The sequence below is a fragment of the Somniosus microcephalus genome, chromosome 14, assembly GCF_052327205.1.
Source record: "Somniosus microcephalus isolate GS21.2 chromosome 14, FLI_Smic_1.0, whole genome shotgun sequence".
In the NCBI taxonomy this organism is placed as follows: Eukaryota; Metazoa; Chordata; class Chondrichthyes; order Squaliformes; family Somniosidae; genus Somniosus; species Somniosus microcephalus.
In genome coordinates this window covers 111,033,479-111,055,746 of record NC_141000.1, presented here as the reverse complement: position 1 = coordinate 111,055,746, position 22,268 = coordinate 111,033,479, and positions in this window count along the sequence as shown.

The window sequence follows — 22,268 nt, the reverse complement described above, 5'->3', positions numbered from 1 at the left end:
CAACTCGTGCCTCATACCATCATAGTTTCCTTTATTTAAATTCCGGACCCTAGTCTACTTCACTCTCCATTTTAATGAAGAATTCTATCATATTATGATCGCTCCGCCCCAAGGGGCCTCGCGCAAGATTGCTAATTAAACCTTTCTCATTACATAATACCCAGTCTAAGATGGCCTAATCTCTAGTTGGTTCCTTGACATATTGGTCCAGGAAAGCATCCCGTATAGACTCTAGGAATTCCTCCTCCACGGTATTGTTACTAATTTGGTTAGCCCAATCTATATGTAGATTAAAGTCACCCATGATAACTACTGTCCCCTTATTGTACGCATCTCTAATTTCCCATTTAATGCCTTCCCCAACCTCAGCATTACTGTTTGGGGGTCAGTATACAACTCCCACTAACGTTTTCTGCCCCTTGGTATTTCTCAGCTCTGCCCATACAGATTCCACACCATCAGAGCTAATATCCTTCCTTACTATTGTGTTAATCTCCTCTGTAACCAGCAATGCTACCCCACCTCCTTTTCCTTTTTTCCTGTCCTTCCTGAATATTGAATACCCCTGGATGTTGAATTCCCAGTCTTGGTTACCCTGGAGCCATGTCTCCGTAATCCCAATTATATCATATCCGTTTACATCTATTTGCGCAGCTAATTCGTTCACCTTATTACGAATGCTCCTCGCATTAAGACACAAAGCCTTCAGGCTTAATTTTTTAACACTCTTATTCCTTTTAGAATTCTTATTTACTGTGGCCCTGTTTGATTTACACCCTTGATGTCTCTGCCTTCCACTTTTGCTTTTCTCCTTCTTGTCTTTTGTTTCTATCCTTGCTTCCCTTTCTTCTGTCTCCTTGCACAGGTTCCCTAGGGATTGTTGATTACGGAGCAGGAAAAGGACTAGTTCTGCTCTCTGCAGTCTCTTGCAATCCATAAAAGTTGCCCGTGTTGGGAACAATCCCCGGGAATAGAGGTTGGGAGAGGGAAATTCAACTTTTAAAAAAGAATTACAGAAACTTGTGGGGAGTATGTTCTGGAGCTATTCTTGATTTGGTTGATTATCTCAACGATGGTCTGAAGATAGAAATATAAAATATCAGGACACAAAAGCCGCCTGTATAGTGAGTATCTGGAGGGTGCTTTTGGTAAGATGACCCACACTCTCTTTAGCCCAGTGATGACCAGAGCAGTGAATTTACTCCTAAACAGTTGTAACCAAAGTAGTCCTAAGGTAAAGGTAATGATCTCATGAGTATCTACCAATATCGGTTGAGCCCTGTCATTAATTATTTCTTGCACACTTCAATCCAATAATTGAGTGGTAACTCTAGTGAAGGTCAAAAATAGCTGAGATAGCGGCCAAAAAGAGTAGCTTACAAACTATCGGGTTCACTCCTTTTGTGACGCCTGTGTTTGATGTAACCCAACACCTCTAAGATGGTGCAGCGCATATCAGAAATATTGAAATTATTGGGAGCAATATCACCAGATGAAATCATAACTCACCATATTATACCTTTTGTTTATTGGCTTAACAGAGACATAAATCCAATTATTTAAATGGTTTATTAATGTCTCTATTAAAATGGTGCACATAGAAACATAGAAACATAGAAGATAGGAGCAGGAGTAGGCCATTCGGCTCCTCGAGCCTGCTCCGCCATTCAATGAGATCATGGCTGATCATCCAAATTCAGTACCCTGTCCCTGCCTTCTCCGCATATCCCTTGATCCCTTTAGCCTTAAGAAATATATCCAACTCCTTCTTGAATATATTTAATGAACTGGCCCCCACCGCCCTCTGTGGCAGAGAATTCCACAGGTTCACCACTCTCTGGGTGAAGAAATTCCTCCTCATTTCAGTCCTAAATGGCTTACCCCTTATCCTTAGACTATGACCCCTGGTTCTGGACTCCCCGGCCATCAGAAACATCCTTCCTGCATCTAGTCTGTCCAGGCCTGACAGAATTTTATAGGTTTCGATGAGATCCCCTCTCAATCTTCTAAATTCCAGTGAGTATAAGCCCAATCGACCCAATCTCTCCTCATACGTCATTCCTGCCATCCCAGGTATCAGCCTGGTGAATCTTCGCTGCACTCCTTCCATGGCAAGAATGTCCTTCCTCAGGTAAGGTGACCAAAACTGCACACAATACTCAAGGTGTGGTCTCACCAAGGCCCTATACAACTGTAGCAAGACATCCTTGTTCCTGTACTCGAACCCTCTTGCTACGAAGGCCAACATACCATTTGCCTTCTTAACCGCCTGCTGCACCTGCATGCTTACCATCAGCGACTGGTGCACAAGAACACCCAGGTCTCTTTGCACTTCCCCTTCTCCCAATCTATTGCCATTCAAATAATAATCTGCCTTCCTGTTTTTGCCACCAAAGTGGATAACCTCACATTTATCCACATTATAGTGCATTTGCCATGTTTCTGCCCAATCACCCAACCTTGGGAATGTTAAACTAGCACATCATCTGCTGGTACTGCCGAAAGTAATTTCTAGGCTTATATCTTGATAGGCTCGGTTCCTACGGCCTCCTCTGAAACCTCCACTTAAATGGCGCCAGGTTGACTGTTCCAGCGAGTATGAGTGACAGCGGTTGTCATGTCAATATGCAGCAGTATAAAGTTTTGCAAAGCATTTCGGGAGATTTCCCTTGCAACGGGAAGGATCGGTAATGGGTATGGTAGCATAGTGGTTATGTTACTGGACTAGTAATCTAGAGATTTGAGTTCAAATCCCACCACAGCAGCTGGGGAATTTAAATTCAATTAATTAAATAAACCTGGGATTTAAAAAAAAGCTAGTCTCAGTAATGGTAACCAGATTGTTGGAACAAATCCATCTGGTTCACTAATGTCCTTTAGGGAAGGAAATCTGCTGTCCTTACCCGGTCTGGCCTATATGTGACTCCAGACCTGCAGCAATGTGGTTAACTCTTAATTGCCCTCTGAAATGGCCTAGCAAGACAGTCAGTCGTATCAAACCGCTACGGCAAAGTCAGCACTGTCGGAGTACCTTCACCCTACGGACTGCAGCGGTCCAAGAAGGTGGCTCACCACCACCTTCTCAAGGGAAACTTGGGATGGGCAATAAATGCCGGCCTTGCCACTGATGCCCACATCCCATGAACGAATAAAAAAAAATGCGATATTCTCGGTGGCTCTGTTACGCAAGTAAATCCTGGTGCACCTACACAAAAAAATTAGCTGTGCTCCTTGCCTCAATTGATCATGCAATGGGTATAATGTCATTGGATTTTTTAATTGGTGTTCTTCTCTTCAGTGCTTCTCAACAGTTTCGGATTGGAGATTAAAGTGATGGTCCTTAATGAGATTATTGATGTGACAGCAGCCGCAAATGACAAAGCGTGAACAGGCTCTAATGATCTTTCCCAATTGTTTTCATTTATAATTTGCATCCCATTAATACCTTGACAGGTAACATCGTTTGAAGTCACCTCTTCGTAGAGATCGCTCAAGACCCTAGCAGATTTACCAGCAGGTCTCTACGGCACGGCGAAAAAAGAAAGCAGAACATAGAACCTTCATTAAATCTGTTTTAGGTGTTCATTGATGGATCAATACTGGCTAGGATACCGGGAGAACTCCCCTGCTCTTCTTTGAATAGTTTTATGGGATCTTTTACATCCACCTGAGAGGGATAAAGAAAAAGTTTGCTCTTTCTCTCTGTAGTGTAAAAACACATTTTTAACTTAGACTTGCTCAAGAAAGAATGACATTCTTGCATTTCTACAAGCACCTTTCACAACCTCAAGGCAGACCAAAGCACTTTACAGCCAATGAAGTACAGTCATTGTTGTAATGTAGGAAATGTGGCAGCCAATCTACACACAGCAAGCTCCCACAAACAGCAATGTGATAATGACCAGATCATCTGCTTTAGTGATGTTGATTGAGGGATAAATATTGGCCAGGACATTACCTCAAAATAGTGCCGTGGAATCATTTCCGTCCATTTGAGAGAACAGAAGGGGTCTCAGTTTAACGTCTCATCCGAAAGACAACACTTCCAACAGTGCTGCACTCCCTCAGCACTGCACAGGAGGGTCAGCCTCGATTTGTGTGCTCAAGTCCCTGGAGTGGGACTTGAACCCACAACCTTCTGACTCAGAAGTGAGACTGCTGCACACTGAGCCACGGCTGACACTGTGCGGGTACACACCTGAACAACAGCCTCTTGAGCAAAGTAGCAAAGAGCTGCTGTCACCGTGGCACCGTATCAATCCCAGAATCAATCAATACCCCCAGGAAAAAAACTTGGGGGGAAGGTGTGTGGGGAGTGAATTACATGGAGCAGATAGCTAGCAAATCTGGTCAGGCACTTTGAGGTGAGTACGGTGGTCATTTTACCAATGGTATTTTATCCAATCGTGGGAACTAAGATCACTCGCCCCACAATCTGATCACACAGCTACAGCCCAGAGGAGATCTTTCATTATTGTAACATTATTTTCGTCAGTGCATTACTGAGGGAGTGCTGCACTTTTGCAGATAAGGCGTTAAACGGCCTTCCCTCTCAGGTGGATGTAAAAGATCCCATGAAACTATTCAAAGAAGAGCAAGAGTTCTCCTGGTGTCCTGGCCAATATTGATCTATCAATGAACACCTAAAACAGATTATCTGGTCATTATCACATTGCTGTTTGTGGGAACTTACTGTGTGCAAATTGGTTGCTGTGTTTCCTACATTACAACAGTGACTACACTTTAAAAAGTACTTCATTGGCTGTAAAGCACTTTGGGATGTCGAAAAGGCGCTATATAAATGCAATTCTTATTTTTTGAACCAGGTCTTGTTACCTTGAGGAAGGAGGGAGTCGACACAGCCAAGCTTGACCTTGTCCTCACCTCATGTCCAAACCGGCACTTTCCACCCGGGGTCACTGGATTACAATGAAGAGGGGCGAACCCAGGTTAAATCTCCCTTCCCTAGCTCAAGGCACTAAGGCCAGTTGTAGTGTTGTAACCACAACCCTAGCTTAGATCAGATAACCAATGTGTTTGTCCCCTTGGCATATACTAGTATTGAAGCTATGCTTATCAAAGCCTAACTTTGCTGGTCTGACCACATGTGCCGAATGGATGACTCCAGACTCCCACAGCAAGTGTATTATTCGGAACTGAGCTCCGGCCAAACAGACGTTGGAGGCCAGAAAAGGTCGTCTGAAATCCAACCTGAAGCAATGTGGCATTGACATCAACACATGGAAGGAGTCCATCAACGAGCACAAACTGTGGCACTCCATCAGCAGGCAGGGAGTTAACGAGTTTGAACAAGCTAGGATTGGCCAAGAAGAAGAGAAACATAGAGAGAGTGTCAGTCTGCTGCGACTACACCACCAGACTGATACCTGGGATGGCAGGAATGACGTATGAGGAGAGACTGGGTCGATTGGGCTTATACTCGCTGGAGTTTAGAAGAATGAGAGGGGATTGACGTGCCTCAATAACTTCAAGACTCGAAGTTAGCAGAATAAAACAAAGGCTTTTATTAGCAAAGAAAGGATGCCGGTGGCTGCACCTAGCTTTACCTGGCGTGCTGCTGTTCTACTGCAGGACAAGCCTGGACTTGTCTTAAGTAGGGCCAGGTATGGGCGGAGCCGACACACAAAGGGGGCGGTGCCCTATACACAATACAAGGTACAAACACCGGAGCAGGCAATACAATATATACAGTTAACTACAGAGTCTGATGAATGACATATTTCATCACATTCACCCCTTCTACAGATTTAGTCTGTCCGGGGGTGTGATAGTCCTCTGTGACCGACGTAACGGTTGCGGTGCCGCGGGTGCCGGCTGGGTGTCCCGGGTGGTCTCCTGGGTCTCTGCCGGGGGCGCCACCGGGGTTGTTGACGGAGTAGGTGGTGGGGGAGTAGGTGGTGGGTGTACCGTTGGCTGGTGTTCTTCCAGGGGTGATGAAAAATTAGTGGGTGGAGTGGGTGGGTAATAGTTGTTGTAGTTGTTGTTGTTGTTGTTGTAGTCATTGTCGTTGTTGCTGTTGTTACCGGCTGGGGCGAGGTCTTTTATGGACACAGTGTCCTCCCGTCCGTCGGCGTGCCGGACATACGCATATTGTGGGTTGGCGTGGAGCAGGTGCACTGGCTCCACGAGGGGGTCCGTCTTGTGGCCCCTCACATGCTTCCGCAGAAGTACCGGACCTGGGGTGGAGAGCCATGGCGGTATGGATACGCCTGAGGTGGATTTCCGGGGAAACACAAACATTAGCTCATGAGGCGTGGCATTAGTGGCGGTACACAATAGTGACCGTATTGAGTGGAGCACATCTGGGAGGACTTCCTGCCAGCGGGAGATAGGGAGGCCCTTGGTCCTTAGAGTTAGGGTGACTGCCCTCCATACTGTCCCGTTCTCTCGCTCCACCTGACCGTTACCCCGGGGGTTGTAGCTGGTGGTACGGCTCGTGGCAATCCCCTTGGACAGCATGTACTGGCATAGCTCTTCACTCATGAAGGCCGCCCCCCTATCCGTGTGGATATAGTTTGGCATACCGAACAGGCAGAACAGGCTGTTGAGGCATTTAATGACCGTGGCGCTGGTCATGTCTGGACAGGGGAAGGCGAATGGGAAACAGGAGTATTCGTCCACAATGTTCAGGAAGTAAACATTGCGGTCGACGGACGGGAGGGGGCCCTTGAAATCTAAGCTAAGCCGCTCAAAGGGCCGTGTAGCTTTGATTAGGTGGGCTCTATCAGGGCGGTAGAACCGAGGCTTGCACTCAGCGCAGGTGCGGCAGTTCCTGGTCAGAGACCGAACTTCCTCAATCGAGTAGGGTAAGTTGCGGGACTTTATGAAGTGGAACAGCCGTGTGACCCCTGAGTGGCAGAGGTCATTGTGGAGGGTCTGTAGCCGATCCCTGGTGGCGTTGGCACACATCCCTCGTGAGAGGGCGTCGGGGGATTCGTTAAGGGCCCCCGGCCGGTATATGATGTCGTACTCGAAGATGGAGAGCTCGATCCGCCACCTAAGAGTCTTATCATTTTTAATCTTCCCCCTCTGTTTATTATTGAACATAAACGCTACCGACCGCTGGTCGGTAAGTAGGGTGAAGCGTTTGCTGGCTAGGTAGTGCCACCAGTGGCGCACTGCCTCCACGATGGCTTGGGCCTCCTTTTCCACGGAGGAGTGTCTGATCTCGGGCCCCTGGAGGGTCCTCGAGAAGAAAGCTACGGGCCGCCCTGCCTGGTTGAGGGTGGCCGCCAAGGCAAAGTCAGACGCATCACTTTCCACTTGAAAGGGAGTGTTCTCGTCCACTGCCTGTAGCGTGGCCCGCTCAATATCCTGCTTAATGCTTTTGAAGGCAGCATGGGCCTCAGCAGAGAGCGGGAAAGAGGATGCTTTCAAGAAGGGACGGGCTTTATCGGAGTAGTTAGGGACCCATTGGGCATAATACGAGAATAACCCCAGGCACCTTTTCAGGGCTTTGGGAGTGTTGGGCAGGGGCAGCTCCCGTAGGGGGCGCAATCGGTCGGGTCTGGTCCGATTTCCCCATTCTCCACCACGCTGCCTAGTATGCAAAGGCGCGTGGTGTTGAAAACGCACTTGTCCTCGTTGTAGGTGAGGTTCAGTTTTTGTGCGGTTTTCAGAAACCTCGCGAGGTTTGAGTCGTGGTCCTGTTGGTTGTGGCCACAGATGGTGACGTTGTCGAGATAGGGGAAGGTTGCCTGCAAGTGGTGGTCATCGACCATGCGGTCCATCTCCCTCTGAAAGACCGAGACCCCATTCGTCACCCCAAAGGGGACTCTGAGGAACTGGTAGAGGCGTCCGTTTGCCTCGAAGGTGGTGTACGAACGGTCCTCTGGTCTGATAGGGAGCTGGTGGTACGCTGACTTGAGGTCGATGGTGGAGAACACCCGGTATTGGGCGATTTGGTTCACCATCTCGGATATGCGGGGTAGCGGGTAGGCGTCTAGTTGGGTATAGATGTTGACTGTTTGACTATAGTCAATCACCATCCGCTTCTTCTCGCTACCCCTCACCACCACCACTTGGGCGCGCCACGGGCGTTTGATAATGCGCTCCTTCAGGAGCCTGTCTACCTCGGTCGCGATAAACCTCCTGTCCTCCCAGCTGTACCTCCTGCTTTTGGTCGCTATTGGCTGGCAGTTAGGGGTAAGGTTCGCGAATAGCGAAGGCGGCTTTACCTTCAGGGTAGCCAGGCCGCACACTGTGAGGGGCGGCTGGGTCCCACCGAAATTGAGCGTGATGCTTTGGTGGTGGCACTGAAAGTCCAGGCCCAAGATCACGCTCACACATAAATCTTTCATAATTAACAGTTTAAAATTATTATATACAGTGTCTTTAACGGACAATCGTACCGCGCAGTAACCCGCAATAGTCGATATCTGGGTTTTGTCAGCCATAGAGATCCTGCCCTGAGTAGGGACTATAGTTAGAGAGAGTCGTTGTACCAGATCAGGGTGAATGAAGCTCTCTGTGCTCCCGCTGTCAATTAAACATTTAACCTTGCACCCGTTTACCTCAATGTCCACCATCGATTTGGATAGTGGGTGCAGTCTGGACTGGTCCACTGTGATCGACGCCACTGTAGGGCCCTGATCGGGACAAGATGGTGGGCCACATGAGGCCGGGTAAGATGGCGTCCACGCTGTCTGCTTGCGAGATGGCGGACCCCACGAGGTCGGACAAGATGGCGTCCAAGATGGTGTTGTGTATGTAATATGTGTGCTACTTTGAACCTATGGACAGGACTGCACTACTTGTTGGGCGTAGTGATACGCAGTACCACTCCTGGCCATAGGGGTATAAATAGTACTGTGGGTACTGATCCCCCTCAGTTCCCGCCTGTGGGCATGAAGTAAAGACCTATGTATAGTCCCTACCTCCAACCAGTAAAGACCTGTTTGAGTTATACGTTTAAGTCTTTGTGTTAATTGTTCAATACAATACACATACTTAACACTGGCGACGAGTAGCGGAACGATTTAAATTTTACGACAGAAGGCAGCTACAGCATGAAAGCAATGCTGAATATTTGCTGGAATTGCGTAAATTAGCGAAATATTGCCAGTTTGGAACGGGATTGACAGATGCACTACGAGACAAATTTGTGTGTGGTTTATTTAAACAGGATACACAAAAGCGACTGCTCGAGGAGAATGAGCTGACGCTTGAGAAGGCGGTCACTATGGCAGCAGCACACGAAGCCGCAGCGAGAGGCACGGCAGTAATGCAGCTACGGTCACCGGAGCTCAGTGCACACAAATTGGGTGTGAGTTCTGGCAAATGTTATCATTGTGGAAAGACAACGCATGATCAGAACCAGTGTTGGTTTAAAAACCAAGAATGTAGAACTTGTGGTAGGCTTGGACATATAGCTAGAGTATGCAGGTCAGGGAAGAAGACCAGCAACAAGAAGTCACCGCAAGGAAAATACGCAAAGGTACACAAGGTGACCGAACAGGAGTCCGATTCAGACGCTAGCAGTAATGAACTGGCTAGCTTAAGCTGTAATGAACTGGCTAGCTTAAGAGTACTCAACGCTGGTAAGGGTGCAGACTTCCAGACAATTTGGGTCACTCTTCAGATAGAAGGAGTCCAAGTAAAACTGGAATTGGACACTGGATCGGCATTGACGGTCATAAATAAGAAAGATTACGGAAAGTTATTCCAACATATTCCCCTACAGGATACGGGGATTATATTGAAAACATACACGGGGCAAAGAGTGTACCCCATCGGGAAAATAGAGGTTGCAGTGGCCCACAAGGGCGAAGACAGTCAAATAATGGACTTATATGTGATATCTGAAGGAGGTCCTCCACTACTAGGACGGGAGTGGATTAGGAAAATGAATATGGACTGGCATTTCCTACAAACAATAACGAGTGAGAACTCGGTGAAGATAGTCGGCCCAGACTCTGGAACGGATGATGGTAAGCCCAACTCAGGTGCAAAAGACAAAGTTTCAGCACAGAATTCCACTGAGCAACAACAACATAGTTTAACTGTGGATTCTGAGTCTGGCAAGTCTACTGATGTGCCCATTTCTGAGGGACACCGGGCTCGAACTCAACTCCATTTCAAACTACAACAGCAATTAGAACAAATGCTTCGCCGTTTTGAGCAAGAGTTGAATGCAACGAAAGAGTTCTTTGATATAGAGTTGGAGAATCTGGAAAGACAACAGAAGCAGCTGATGGAGAAAATGGAGCAGGAGCACACAAAACGTCTGATGTCAGAGGAGTTAACGGTCAGCCAACTCCTGCATATGCTGAAGGACAGGACTCTGAAATGGGAAAAACTTGAACATGAACTTCAATATTCAAACGAAAGGGGTTCGGAGCTCTCAAAGGTTATTGGAAGAGCTGAGGTGGCAACACAGACTGAGATGACTGCAACAGAGCAGCCCTTGGATGCCAAAAGTACGCTGACTCACGTCAACGTAGAACAACAGACCGCTGAAACAGCTGCTCCGGTAGAGGGATTGCATAGTCCGATCAATCAATCTCCAAAGGAAGTTGAAGTATTAAAATCACAAATGAGGTCACTAGTAAACGACTTGCTGAAAGCCCAGAAAAAGCTGGATGCAGAGGTACACATGAAGAAGTCTCTTCAGGAAAGATGTCTGGATTTGGAACAAGAGCTGGCTAACGTCCAGCTAGGTATGGAGGAAATAGACGACCCTCTCACTGGTCTAGCTCAGGACGACACCGAATATTACGATGTCCTGTCCTGCCCAGCTTGTAACTTCGACTCCCAAAGTGCAGAAATCATGGAGGAGCACCAAAAGTCTACGGAACATCGGGAGAAGCTGGCTCTACGACGGAAACAGGAGGAAGAGAAGGAGGAACTGTGCATGCAGCTGGCAGCTGTGGCAGCTGACAATGGAGCCCAGAGAGTCTCCAAGAAGCAGAAAAGGAAAAGTAAAAACAGAAGATGACCCATCTGAACCATTATCACCTCTACCAGATCACACACGTGGTCCCTCCGAACGGAGCCAATTCAGTTCGGAAGTTCAAACTGTTAAATCCATGGAAGGACTATTGAATGAGTCACTCTAGCAACGTGAACCGACTACACCACAGAGATTGAATCTGTGAACTGTTTTCCGCAGAGACTGAATCTGTGATCTGTTTTTGACATGAAGTTATCTATGTATCTATGTTATTCTGTTATGTAAACCTGAAGTTATATATGTATATATGTTATTACGTTATGTTAAATGGGGAGATGACTGTAAAGCTAGGAAGGGAGGAATGTTGTGTATGTAATATGTGTGCTACTTTGAACCTATGGACAGGACTGCACTACTTGTTGGGCGTAGTGATACGCAGTACCACTCCTGGCCATAGGGGTATAAATAGTACTGTGGGTACTGATCCCCCTCAGTTCCCGCCTGTGGGCATGAAGTAAAGACCTATGTATAGTCCCTACCTCCAACCAGTAAAGACCTGTTTGAGTTATACGTTTAAGTCTTTGTGTTAATTGTTCAATACAATACACATACTTAACAGATGGCCGCTCCCACGGCGCGCACGCGGCGGTGGCGGTTTTGCCTGCGGGGTTCCCTCTGCACACCTTCCCAAAATGCCCCTTCTTACCGCACTTAAAGCAGGTGGTGCCTTTCGCCGGGCACAGGTTCCTGGTGTGCTTCGGCTGCCCGCAGAAGTAGCATTTGGGGCCCCAATGCGTCGCGGCGGTCGTAGGGCTTCTGGGGGGAGAGCAGGGCCCCAACGGTGTTGGGCTACCGGGCTGGGAAACAGAGGCGGCGTGGGCCGCGCGGCCTGCCGAGTAGGAGTCAGAGTTCTTCTGAGCCACATCCAACGATCGCGCTGTGTCCACAGCCTGTGTCAGATCTAGGCCTGTTTTCTCTAGCAGTCTCTGCCGGATATAATTAGAGCTAAGGCCTGCGATAAAGGCATCCCGAATCAGCTCGTCTGTGTATACCGTGGCTTTCACGTCTTTGCCTTTGCAGTCTTTGCCAAGCACTTTTAGGGTGACTAGAAAGTCCTCTAGCGACTCTCCGGGTCGCTGTGTGCAGGTAGCAAGCAGGTGCCTGGCGTACACTTCGTTGGTAGGCCGCTGATAGTGGGCCTTTAGGATGTTGCAGGCATCCAGGTAGCTGGCGGCGTCTTGTATGAGTGGAAAAACCCGGTGGCTTACCCGATTCTGTAGGATCCCGAGTTTCACATCTCTGGTGGCTGTAGAGGCTGTGACGGCTTCGGAGTTGGCCATAAAGAATTCCAAGCACTGGAACCAGTGTCCAAACCGTGCCGATGCATCCGAAGCATGCGGGTCCAAGTCCAAGCGTTCCGGTTTCAAAAGTTGATCCATCGTTAAAACTTTGCTAATAAAATTGACGTGCCTCAATAACTTCAAGACTCGAAGTTAGCAGAATAAAACAAAGGCTTTTATTAGCAAAGAAAGGATGCCGGTGGCTGCACCTAGCTTCACCTGGCATGCTGCTGTTCTACTGCAGGACAAGCCTGGACTTGTCTTAAGTAGGGCCAGGTATGGGCGGAGCCGACACACAAAGGGGGCGGTGCCCTATACACAATACAAGGTACAAACACCGGAGCAGGCAATACAATATATACAGTTAACTACAGAGTCTGATGAATGACATATTTCATCACAGGGATCTCATTGAAACTTATAACATTCTGACAGGACTGGACAGACTGGATGCAGGAAGGATGTTCCCGATGGTCGGGGAGTCCAGAACCAGGGGGTCACAGTCTAAGGATAAGGGGTAAGCCACTTAGGACAGAGATGAGGAGGAATTTCTTCACCCAGAGAGCGGTGAACCTGTGGAATTTTCTGCCACACAGGGCAGTTGAGGCCAATTCATTAAATATATTCAAGAAGGAGTTGGATATATTTCTTGAGGCTAAAGGGATCAAGGGATATGGGGAGAAAGCAGAGACAGGGTACTGAATTTGGATGATCAGCCATGATCTCATTGAATGGCGGAGCGGGCTCGAGGGGCCTAATGGCCTACTCCTGCTCCTATCTTCTATGTCTCTATCAGCTGGGCTGTCATTGATGCATCAGTTTTGTGAAAGATGCGTCTCTCTAGGATTGGTTTACACAGCCATCTAAATGCTCACCCAAGACGTGGCCAATCTTAAAACTCAAAACTCTTTTTACTTTTATTCCCTTTATGCTGAGAAACAATCTTACTCAACCCTCGAGGGGTTGCCAAAGAAAGAGCTTAGATCAGCTAACTCAGCACAGATTAGCGATTGAACCCGGGGTCTTCCTGCTCTGCACGGCTCCATTTTACACGTTGCAGCACCGTTAGCAGGTGGTCCATTGGAGAAGCCTCTGCTGCACCATGTTAACATCCTTCAGTGCTGCTGCTGATCTGATACATCAGCATAATTTAATACTCTATTATGTTGCCATCATATTGATTGTAAACAGTTTTTCTATAATCATCCAGTTAATCTGCAGCGGTCTATTAATATACATAAGTACACTGTAGAAACCTCATTCTCCAATTGCAAAAAGGCTTTGTCTTGTGCCAAAGTAATCACGTACATGATAAATCCCCTGATCTCCGTTCACCTTTACATTCCTTATTTCAATATATATGAATGGACTCTAGAAACAGTCCTAAATCATTCATAAATCAGCTGACTTTGTTTTGTGGGTGAAACATCTGTGTTCATCAAAGCGATGGTTGTCAGTATTGGTGAATGTGACCTTTTTAAAAAAAAAAGATGTTTGCACCCAGTGTCAGGACGTGGCATTACCCAAACTCATCAGATCGTCAGGCCTTCACCCCCAGTAGTCAGAGCTGGATTCGAACCCACTGCACATGTAATTACTGATTTGTTGTGATTTATATTAATATGTTGTGTGAAATTGGAGATGAAGTGCTTTGCTTGGTTAATGGATCCAAATGCTGGAAGAGCAGCGGCATGTCGAAGACTGGAAGCTTGGTCTGAATGCCACCACATTGTGTTAGCCACAGCATCCTTGGGCACCATCAAAGGAATAATGCGGAGTTGGGAGTGGGATATGGGGTTGGAAGTTAACCGAGGGATTCAGGTCAACCTCCCCCACTCCCCGTATCTGCATTTTAACTAGATAGTGGAACCTCAATCAGTGTCAGCCGTGACTCAGTGGGTAGCACACTCGCCTCTGAGTCAGAAGGCTGTGGGTCAAGCCCCACTCCAGAGACCTTGAGCACATAAAGCTAGGCTGACACTCCAGTGCAGTGCTGAGGGAGTGCTGCACTGTCGGAGGTGCCGTCTTTCGGATGAGACGTTAAACCAAGGCCCCATTTGCTCTCTCAGGTGGACGTAAAAGATCTCATGGCACTATTTCGAAGAAGAGCAGGGGAGTTATCCCCGGTGTCCTGGCCAATACTTATCCCTCAACCAACATAACAAAAAAAAACAGATTATCTGGTCATTATCACATTGCTGCTCGTGGGACCTTGCTGTGCACAAATTGGCTACCACATTTCCCACATTATAACAGTGACTCCACTTCAAAAAGTACTTCATTGGCGCTATATAAATGCAGTTCTTTCTTTTTGATTATGCACCATAATGGAGGGAAAACCTCAGGCAGATATTAGAGGATAATCAAAAGGTCCACGAGATGTTAATCCACCTCATCATCTACTGTTCGTATGGTTTAAGTAGATTTTAAAGATCCCATGGCATTATTTGATAAGGCACAGGGAATTCTTCTGGTATTCCTCCCTCCCTTGGAAGAGCATTCCTCCCTCACCCAACGCCATCAAGAAGCATATTCTTTAGTCATTCATTGCATGGCTGTTTGCACAAAATGGATGGTGTGTTTATCTACATAGCAACAGTCGCTGGTGTTCTAAGTGAGTCATTTGAAAGTGAGAAAATATAAAACATTTTCAGAAGTTTCAGAGAGATATTATAAGGTGTTATATGAACACGTCTTTCTTCTGAACTGAACTACAATGGACTAAAGTACAAGAAAACTTTATTTATGGATACCCATAAAGGACAGGACAATCTGTGCTTACAGACACAAATATGAAACAGTGCAATGAGTAGATACCTATACAGAACAGAGCAATTTGTGCTTACGGACATCAATATCGAACAATGCAACCCATACTTGCAGGCACCAATATAAAACAGTACAACCTGTACTGACGGTCTCCAATATATAACAGAACAAACTGTCTATTTTGTTCATCCCCATTGGCTGGTAATACACAGGTGAGAGTTCTATGTTGGATTCGGACGAAACGATACGTTTTGATAAAACTAAGAACAGTTATATTGTTTGCTCTTTTGGCCCTGTGGTATTTTGTTCGGACACTGAAGTGCAGATTAACCCCGAAACCAAGTGCTTTGCTGGTACAGAATGTGGTCCATTGATAAAGTTCGGGGAGCGCAGGTCTGCTCAGCATGCAGGGTTAAAGGGAGCAGAGCGGTTCAAATTTCCCATGCTAACAGGGAGACAGCCTGCTACATGAAAGATGAAATAAGTAAACTGCCTGAGGTGAAAAATCACATTGCACACTGCAAAAAAAAAGCATAATACGCGAAATAAAAAGGCCCTAACTCATTAAATGTTGGAGCGTCTGTAAATACAGCTTCCTTCAGGTTTTTCAATGGAGCTGTTTTTGTGTCAAATTTACAGCCCTAGTCTCTGGCCTGTGGATTTGTTTTTGCTGACTGTCTAGGTTTAATATTCATTTGAAAGCCCTACCTCTGCAGATTATTGCGCAGATGGTAATCACGAAGCCCTGAGGACCAACAAAATGACAATTAATGGGAAATCAAATTACAGGAGCAAACAGCTCCTGTGGTAAATTATCTACAAGCCCAGTGGTAAAACTCGCAGTATCACTGCTGATTGAATCATTGCCCAATCTGGTCAAGTCTGAACTAATAGATTGTAAATCATCACGATCGCTTTTTATAAGTACTGATCTTTAATAAGTGTTATAATATACATTATTTACTTTTTGTGCTTCACAAAATAGACACTGTATGATGACTGGTCTTAACAATAATAAGCATGCCACAGATTTCAGAAATATTTCCTGTATCCTATCACACAGTAAGTCTCCTGCCTCTATTACTGCAATCCTGCATTAGCTCCCGTCCCTCAGTGCATTGACTTAATTTCAAAAGTCTTCCATGGCCTCGTTCCTCCCTGCTTGTGGAATCTGTGGCAGCCTTATGTGCACTTTTCTGACTCTGGCCAACTCTGTCCCTCCCTTCCTGCAATCAATCATTGACAGCAAAGCCTTCAGCCATCATATCTCTTCACTCTGGAGTTCCCCCTCTAACTAAACCTTTCCACCTTTGCTGCATCTCCGTCCTCACCTTCAAAAGCCCTCTGAAACTTATCTCTTCACACTTCTTCACCCAGAGAGCGGTTAGAATGTGGAACTCGCTGCCACAAGGGAATCACTGAGGCGAATAACATCGATGCATTTAAGGGGAAGCAAGCCAAACACATGAGGGAGAAAGGAGTAGAAGGTTATTCCGGTAGGATTAGATGAAGATGGGTTGGGAAGAAGCTCGTGTGTGTATTGATTTCTTTGTGGGTTCAATGACGAGACATTTATGAAAGAGAATGTCTTTTAATCTAAAGTCTGTTCAACTCTTTATACAGCATTTACAGGAGACATCATGCTAGTGATGCATCTAGAACGAAACTGAAACTAAACTAAACTGCCTTGCTTGTCTCAGTCACATGCCCTCTGCTGGTCAGGCACAAGCAATCAATACATGCAAACATGCTGGTAAGGCATCATAATCAAACAGGCAAATACCATCTCTATTTGCTGATATCATTACATCTCCTTTTCTTAAAACAAAAGTATTTTACTTTTAACTAACAACATGTTTTCTTTGCTTTAATCTGCATTTTAACTGTAACACTTTTTCATCCATTGTGGTGTTTGCGGGTTCACTTGGGTCTACAGCTCTGGACAACGTGTCTGCTGTATACATCAGCTTACCCGGTGTGTACGCAACATTCAGTGTATAGCGTTGCAGCCTGATCATCATTCTTTGTATTCTAAGCGGACAGCTATTTAGTGGCTTTTGGAACAATGCAATCAAGGGCTTATGGTCAGTCTCTACACTGATTGCTTGTCCTGCCACAAACTTGTGAAATCTTTCACAGGCGTATGTGATGCTGAGCAGCTCCTTTTCTATTTGAGCATATCGCATCTCCGCGTCTGTCATTGAGCGCGATGCATATGCAATAGGTTGCCAGTAGTCATATTTTTGCAGAAGAACGGCACCGAGCCCACTCTGTGATGCATCTGATGATATCTTGATGGGTCTCCCTGGGTCATAAAACCTCAGAACTGGTTCCTCTGTGAGCAGTTTCTTTAGATCGCTCCATGACTCCTCATGCTCATGATTCCATTCCCATTCTTTGTTCTTTTCAGTTAGTCTTCTCAGTGGCGCCATCTTTTCTGAGAGGTTGGATATGAATTTACCCATGTAGTTGATCATTCCATTAAACCTCTGCACGTCCTTTTTGCATTGTGGCTTTGGCATATTCTCAATGGCGGACACCTTTCTGGGATCTGGTCTGATGCCCTCACTGCTAAGGATATCTCCCACGAATGTCAGTTCCGTCACCCCGAGCTGGCATTTCTCTCTATTCAGCTTCAGGTTTGTTTTCCTTGTTGCTTCCAGCACTTTTTTCAGTCTCTCGTCATGCTCAGTTCTCGTGGTTCCCCATACTATGATGTCATCCATTGATGTATCAACTCCCTCCAGGTGCTCATAGATCATATGGATAGTTTTGTGAGACACTTCAGGAGCTGAGGCAATGCCAAATGGTAACCTTAGGAATCTGTATCTGCCAAATGGACTGTTGAACGTGCACAGTCTTGAACTTGCTTCGTCCAATTTCATCTGCCAAAATCCTGATGATGCATCTAACTTGCTGAAATACTTTGCATTTGCAAACTGTGACATGATTTCCTCACGTGTAGGAAGCTTGAAGTGCTCTCTCTTTATTGCTCTGTTTAGATCTCTTGGATCCAGGCAAATTCTGAGCTTTCCATTCTTTTTGTCCACTACGACGAGGGAACTCACCCACTCAGTTGGCTCATCTATCTTCTGAATCACGTTCAGGCTTTCCGTCCTGTCCAACTCTGCCTTCAGTTGCTTTTGAAGAGCAAACGGAACTTTTCTGCATGGATGTATGACCGGTGACATACTTTTATCTACTCTGATCGTGTGTTCTCCTGGAATGCAGCCTAGACCCTTAAATAGGTCTTTGTACCCTTTCATGAGTTCATCATAGACTGTCTCTCCTTCGCTTTCCACAATGAGGACTCTCTTTACCAGGTTCAGTCTCTCACAGGCTTTTAAACCTAGTATGGCTTGCACATCCTTTGGCACCACGATTAATGCTAGCGTGTGCTCTCTGTCCTTGTGTGTTACTTTGATAATGCATCTTCCTTTCACTGGTATATCAGTACCTGAGTATCCTGTCACTTTCACTTTTATTCCATGTATCTTTGGTCTGGGTCTAATTTTCTTAAAATCAGTCTCTGATATCACATTAACTTGTGCTCCAGTATCCAATTTAAATGGAATGTGTATGTCATTCACTTTTAGTGTCAACATCCAGTCTCTTTCTTCTTTTTTGTTTTCAGACACGACATCCACATTGAACTCCTCTATCTCGCTTTCATCTACTGCATGGACCTTGCTTTGTTGCGCTTGGTTCTTGCAGCAACGGGCATAATGGTTGTTTTTGTTGCAACTATTGCATTTTTTACCATATGCTGGACACTTTTTTGGTGGATGCTGTGTACCGCATCGACTACATGACTTTCGATTGTCCCAATCATTTTTGTTTGCTGGCCACGCCTCTTTTTTCACATTGGTGCTCGTTTTGTTAAACGGTTTGTATCCGTTCTTTCTCACTGCATCCACGTTGCAGCTATTGTCACTGAACAGCTCCTTTGCCTGCGACTTCACGGTCTCTGTAGCCCTACACAGTGCTATGGCTTTTCCCAGGTCTAGATCTTGCTCTCTTAGCAGTCTTTCCCTTAGACCATTATCTGGAATACCACACACCAGTCTGTCTTTTATCAGCGAGTCTGTCAGTCCCCCAAATTCACATGTTTTGCTTTGGTTTCTCAGTTCAGTCACATACTGATCAATAGTCTCACCCGTTTTCTGTACACATGTGAAAAATCTGTGCCTCTCAAACATCACGTTACGTTTAGGTATGCAGTAGGCCTCAAACTGTTCCATTATTTTATCTAGCTTCGTTTTGTCTCCATCAGCAGCGAATGTGAAGTTATTATACACCTCCAGCGCTTCATCACCCATGACATGTAAGAACAGTGACGCTTTTATTTTATCACCTTTCTCGTCAGCTCCGATTGCTGATAAATACAACTCTAAACGTTGTTTGAATCTCCTCCAATTTTCAGCCACATTACCTGTCAACTGAAGCGTCGCCGGTGGGTGTAAACCTTCCATTTTTTCACTTCGTTAGCTATTCTCCAATGGTAAGCAACGATGTTCTCTTTTGGCTTGCTAATTTGTGGAGAGCTGATTTAACTTCAGATTTTTTCTCTTCATCTCTTTCAATCACTTCTGACACCATGTATTGATTTCTTTGTGGGTTCAATGATGAGACATTTATGAAAGAGAATGTCTTTTAATCTAAAGTCTGTTCAACTCTTTATACAGCATTTACAGGAGACATCATGCTAGTGATGCATCTAGAACGAAACTGAAACTAAACTAAACTGCCTTGCTTGTCTCGGTCACATGCCCTCTGCTGGTCAGGCACAAGCAAGCAATACATGCAAACATGCTGGTAAGGCATCATAATCAAACAGGCAAATACCATCTCTATTTGCTGATATCATTACAGTGTGGAGTATAAACACAGGCATGGACCAGTTGGACCGAATGGCCTATTTCTGTGCTGTAAATTCGATCTAATTCTTTCAGCCACCTCTCCTAACTTCTCGCCATCTTCCTGCTCGAGTCTCTATTGCAAAGCATCACAGAATGTTCCATTGTACGAAAGGTGCTATAACAGTGCCTGTTGCTAATTTTTTTATTAATTCACCGGATGTGGGCGTCGCTGGCAAGGCCAGCATTTATTGCCCATCCCTAATTGCCCTCAAGAAGGTGGTTTGAAAACAACTGAGTGGCTTGCTAGGCTATTTCAGAGGGCAGTTAAGAGTCAACCACATTGCTATGGGTCTGGAGTTACATATCGGCCAGACCAGGTGAGGGCGGCAGATTTCCTTCCACTAAAGGACATTAGTGAACCAGATGGGTTTTTACAACAATCCGATAGTTCCATGGTCACTATTACCGATACTAGCTTTTTTCAAATTCCAGATTTATTTAATTAACTGACTTTAAATTCCCCAGCTGCCATGGTGGGATTTGAACTCACGTCTCTGGATCATTAGTCCAGGCCGTCTGGGTCAAAATCCTGGAATTCCCTCCCTCCCTAACAGTACTGTGGGAGCACCTTCACCACACGGACTGCAGCGGCTCAAGAAGGCGGCTCACCACCACCTTCTCAAGGGCAATTAGGGATGGGCAATAAATGCTGGCCTTGCCAGCGAGGCCCACATCCCATAAACGAATAAAAAATCCCATAACCGCTATACTGCTGTACCCAGCATTGATGTTAATATTTTCAGTAGGTTTCTGTGAATCGTGCTGTTTGCGCTCCTAACCTATTCAACCCTGTCATACCCAAAATCAGGAGAGGTATTGGCAGAAATAATAGGAAAATAATGCATTGAGGCCTAGTCTCACAACCTGGATTTGCCTCCCGCACTCCCACCCCATCACACTGGAGTACTTCTGGCCAGCCCTTCTCTACCCACTGCATATAAATTCCAGGGAGGAGGGGCAGGGCCTGGCCTCCCATCCTATTTCCCTCCTGTCTGCCCCTCTTTCTGCTGCTCCTCAGGACTGCCTGGTGGAAGATGGCAGGAGGCACATTGTAGCCGTGGTAATGGCACCTATGTCCACAATGGAGGGAGAGCATCGAGTAAAATGAAAAGAAAGAAAGACTTGCATTTATATAGCGCCTTTCACGACCACCGGACGTCTCAAAGCGCTTTACAGCTAATGAAGTACTTTTGGAGTGTAGTCACTGTTGTAATGTGGGAAACGCGGCAGCCAATTTGCACACAGCAAAGTCCCACAAACAGCAATGTGATAATGACCAGAAAATGTTTTTTGTTATGTTGGTTGAGGGATAAATATTGATCAGGACATCATGGATAACTCCCCTGCTCTTCTTCAAAATAGTGCCATGGGATCTTTTACATCCACCTGAGAGGATAAACGGGGCCTCGGTTTAACATCTCATCCAAAAAAACAGCACCCCCAACAGTACAGCACTCCCTCAGTACTGCACTGGAGTGTCAGCCTAGCTTTATGTACTCAAGTCCCTGGAGTGGAACATGAACCCACAACCTTCTGACTCAGAGGTGAGCGTGCTACCCACTGAGCCACAGCTGACACCTCTCCACAATGCTATCTCTCTCTCCCATCTGCTTGCCATACACTTATCTTTGTCGGACTTCATCTCTGCCAAGGCCTACAGATCTACTGGCCCCCTCCAGCTTTCCCTTTCGGCCCTGGTGGGCTCCCTCTTGGTTGGCAGGAATCCTGTTCAGGGCCTGCCTTGCATGGCCAACCACCCCCACCACCCAGGAAAATTGGTGGGGTTTGGGGTGGGATCAGAGGGTCGGGCGGAGGTCCACCCTTCGCTGCTACTCTGCCACTGGAAGGAAAATCCAACCCTTATTATGCCACTGTGAGATTCAATAATAGGGACTTGGAACAGGAGTAGGCCATTTAGCCCCTCGATCCTATTCCACCATTCAGTGAGATCATGACTGACTTGTGACCTAACTCCATATTTACTGCCTTTGCCCCTTATCCCCTGGTTAACAGAAATCTATCAATCTCTGATTTAAAATTAACAATTGATCTAGCATCAACTACCATTTGTGGAAGAGAGTTCCAAACTGCTATCACCCTTTGTGTGTAGAAGAGTTTCCAAACTTCACTCCTGAAAGGCCTGGCTCTAATTTTTCGGCTATGTCCCCTAGTCCTAGATCTCCCAACCAGCAGAAATAGTTTCTCTCTATCTACTATATCAGTTCCCCTTAATATCGTCAAAACTTCAACTAAATCATCCCTTAATCTTTTAAATTCCAGGGACTACACCCTAGTTTGTGTAATCTCTACTCATAACTTAACCCTTGA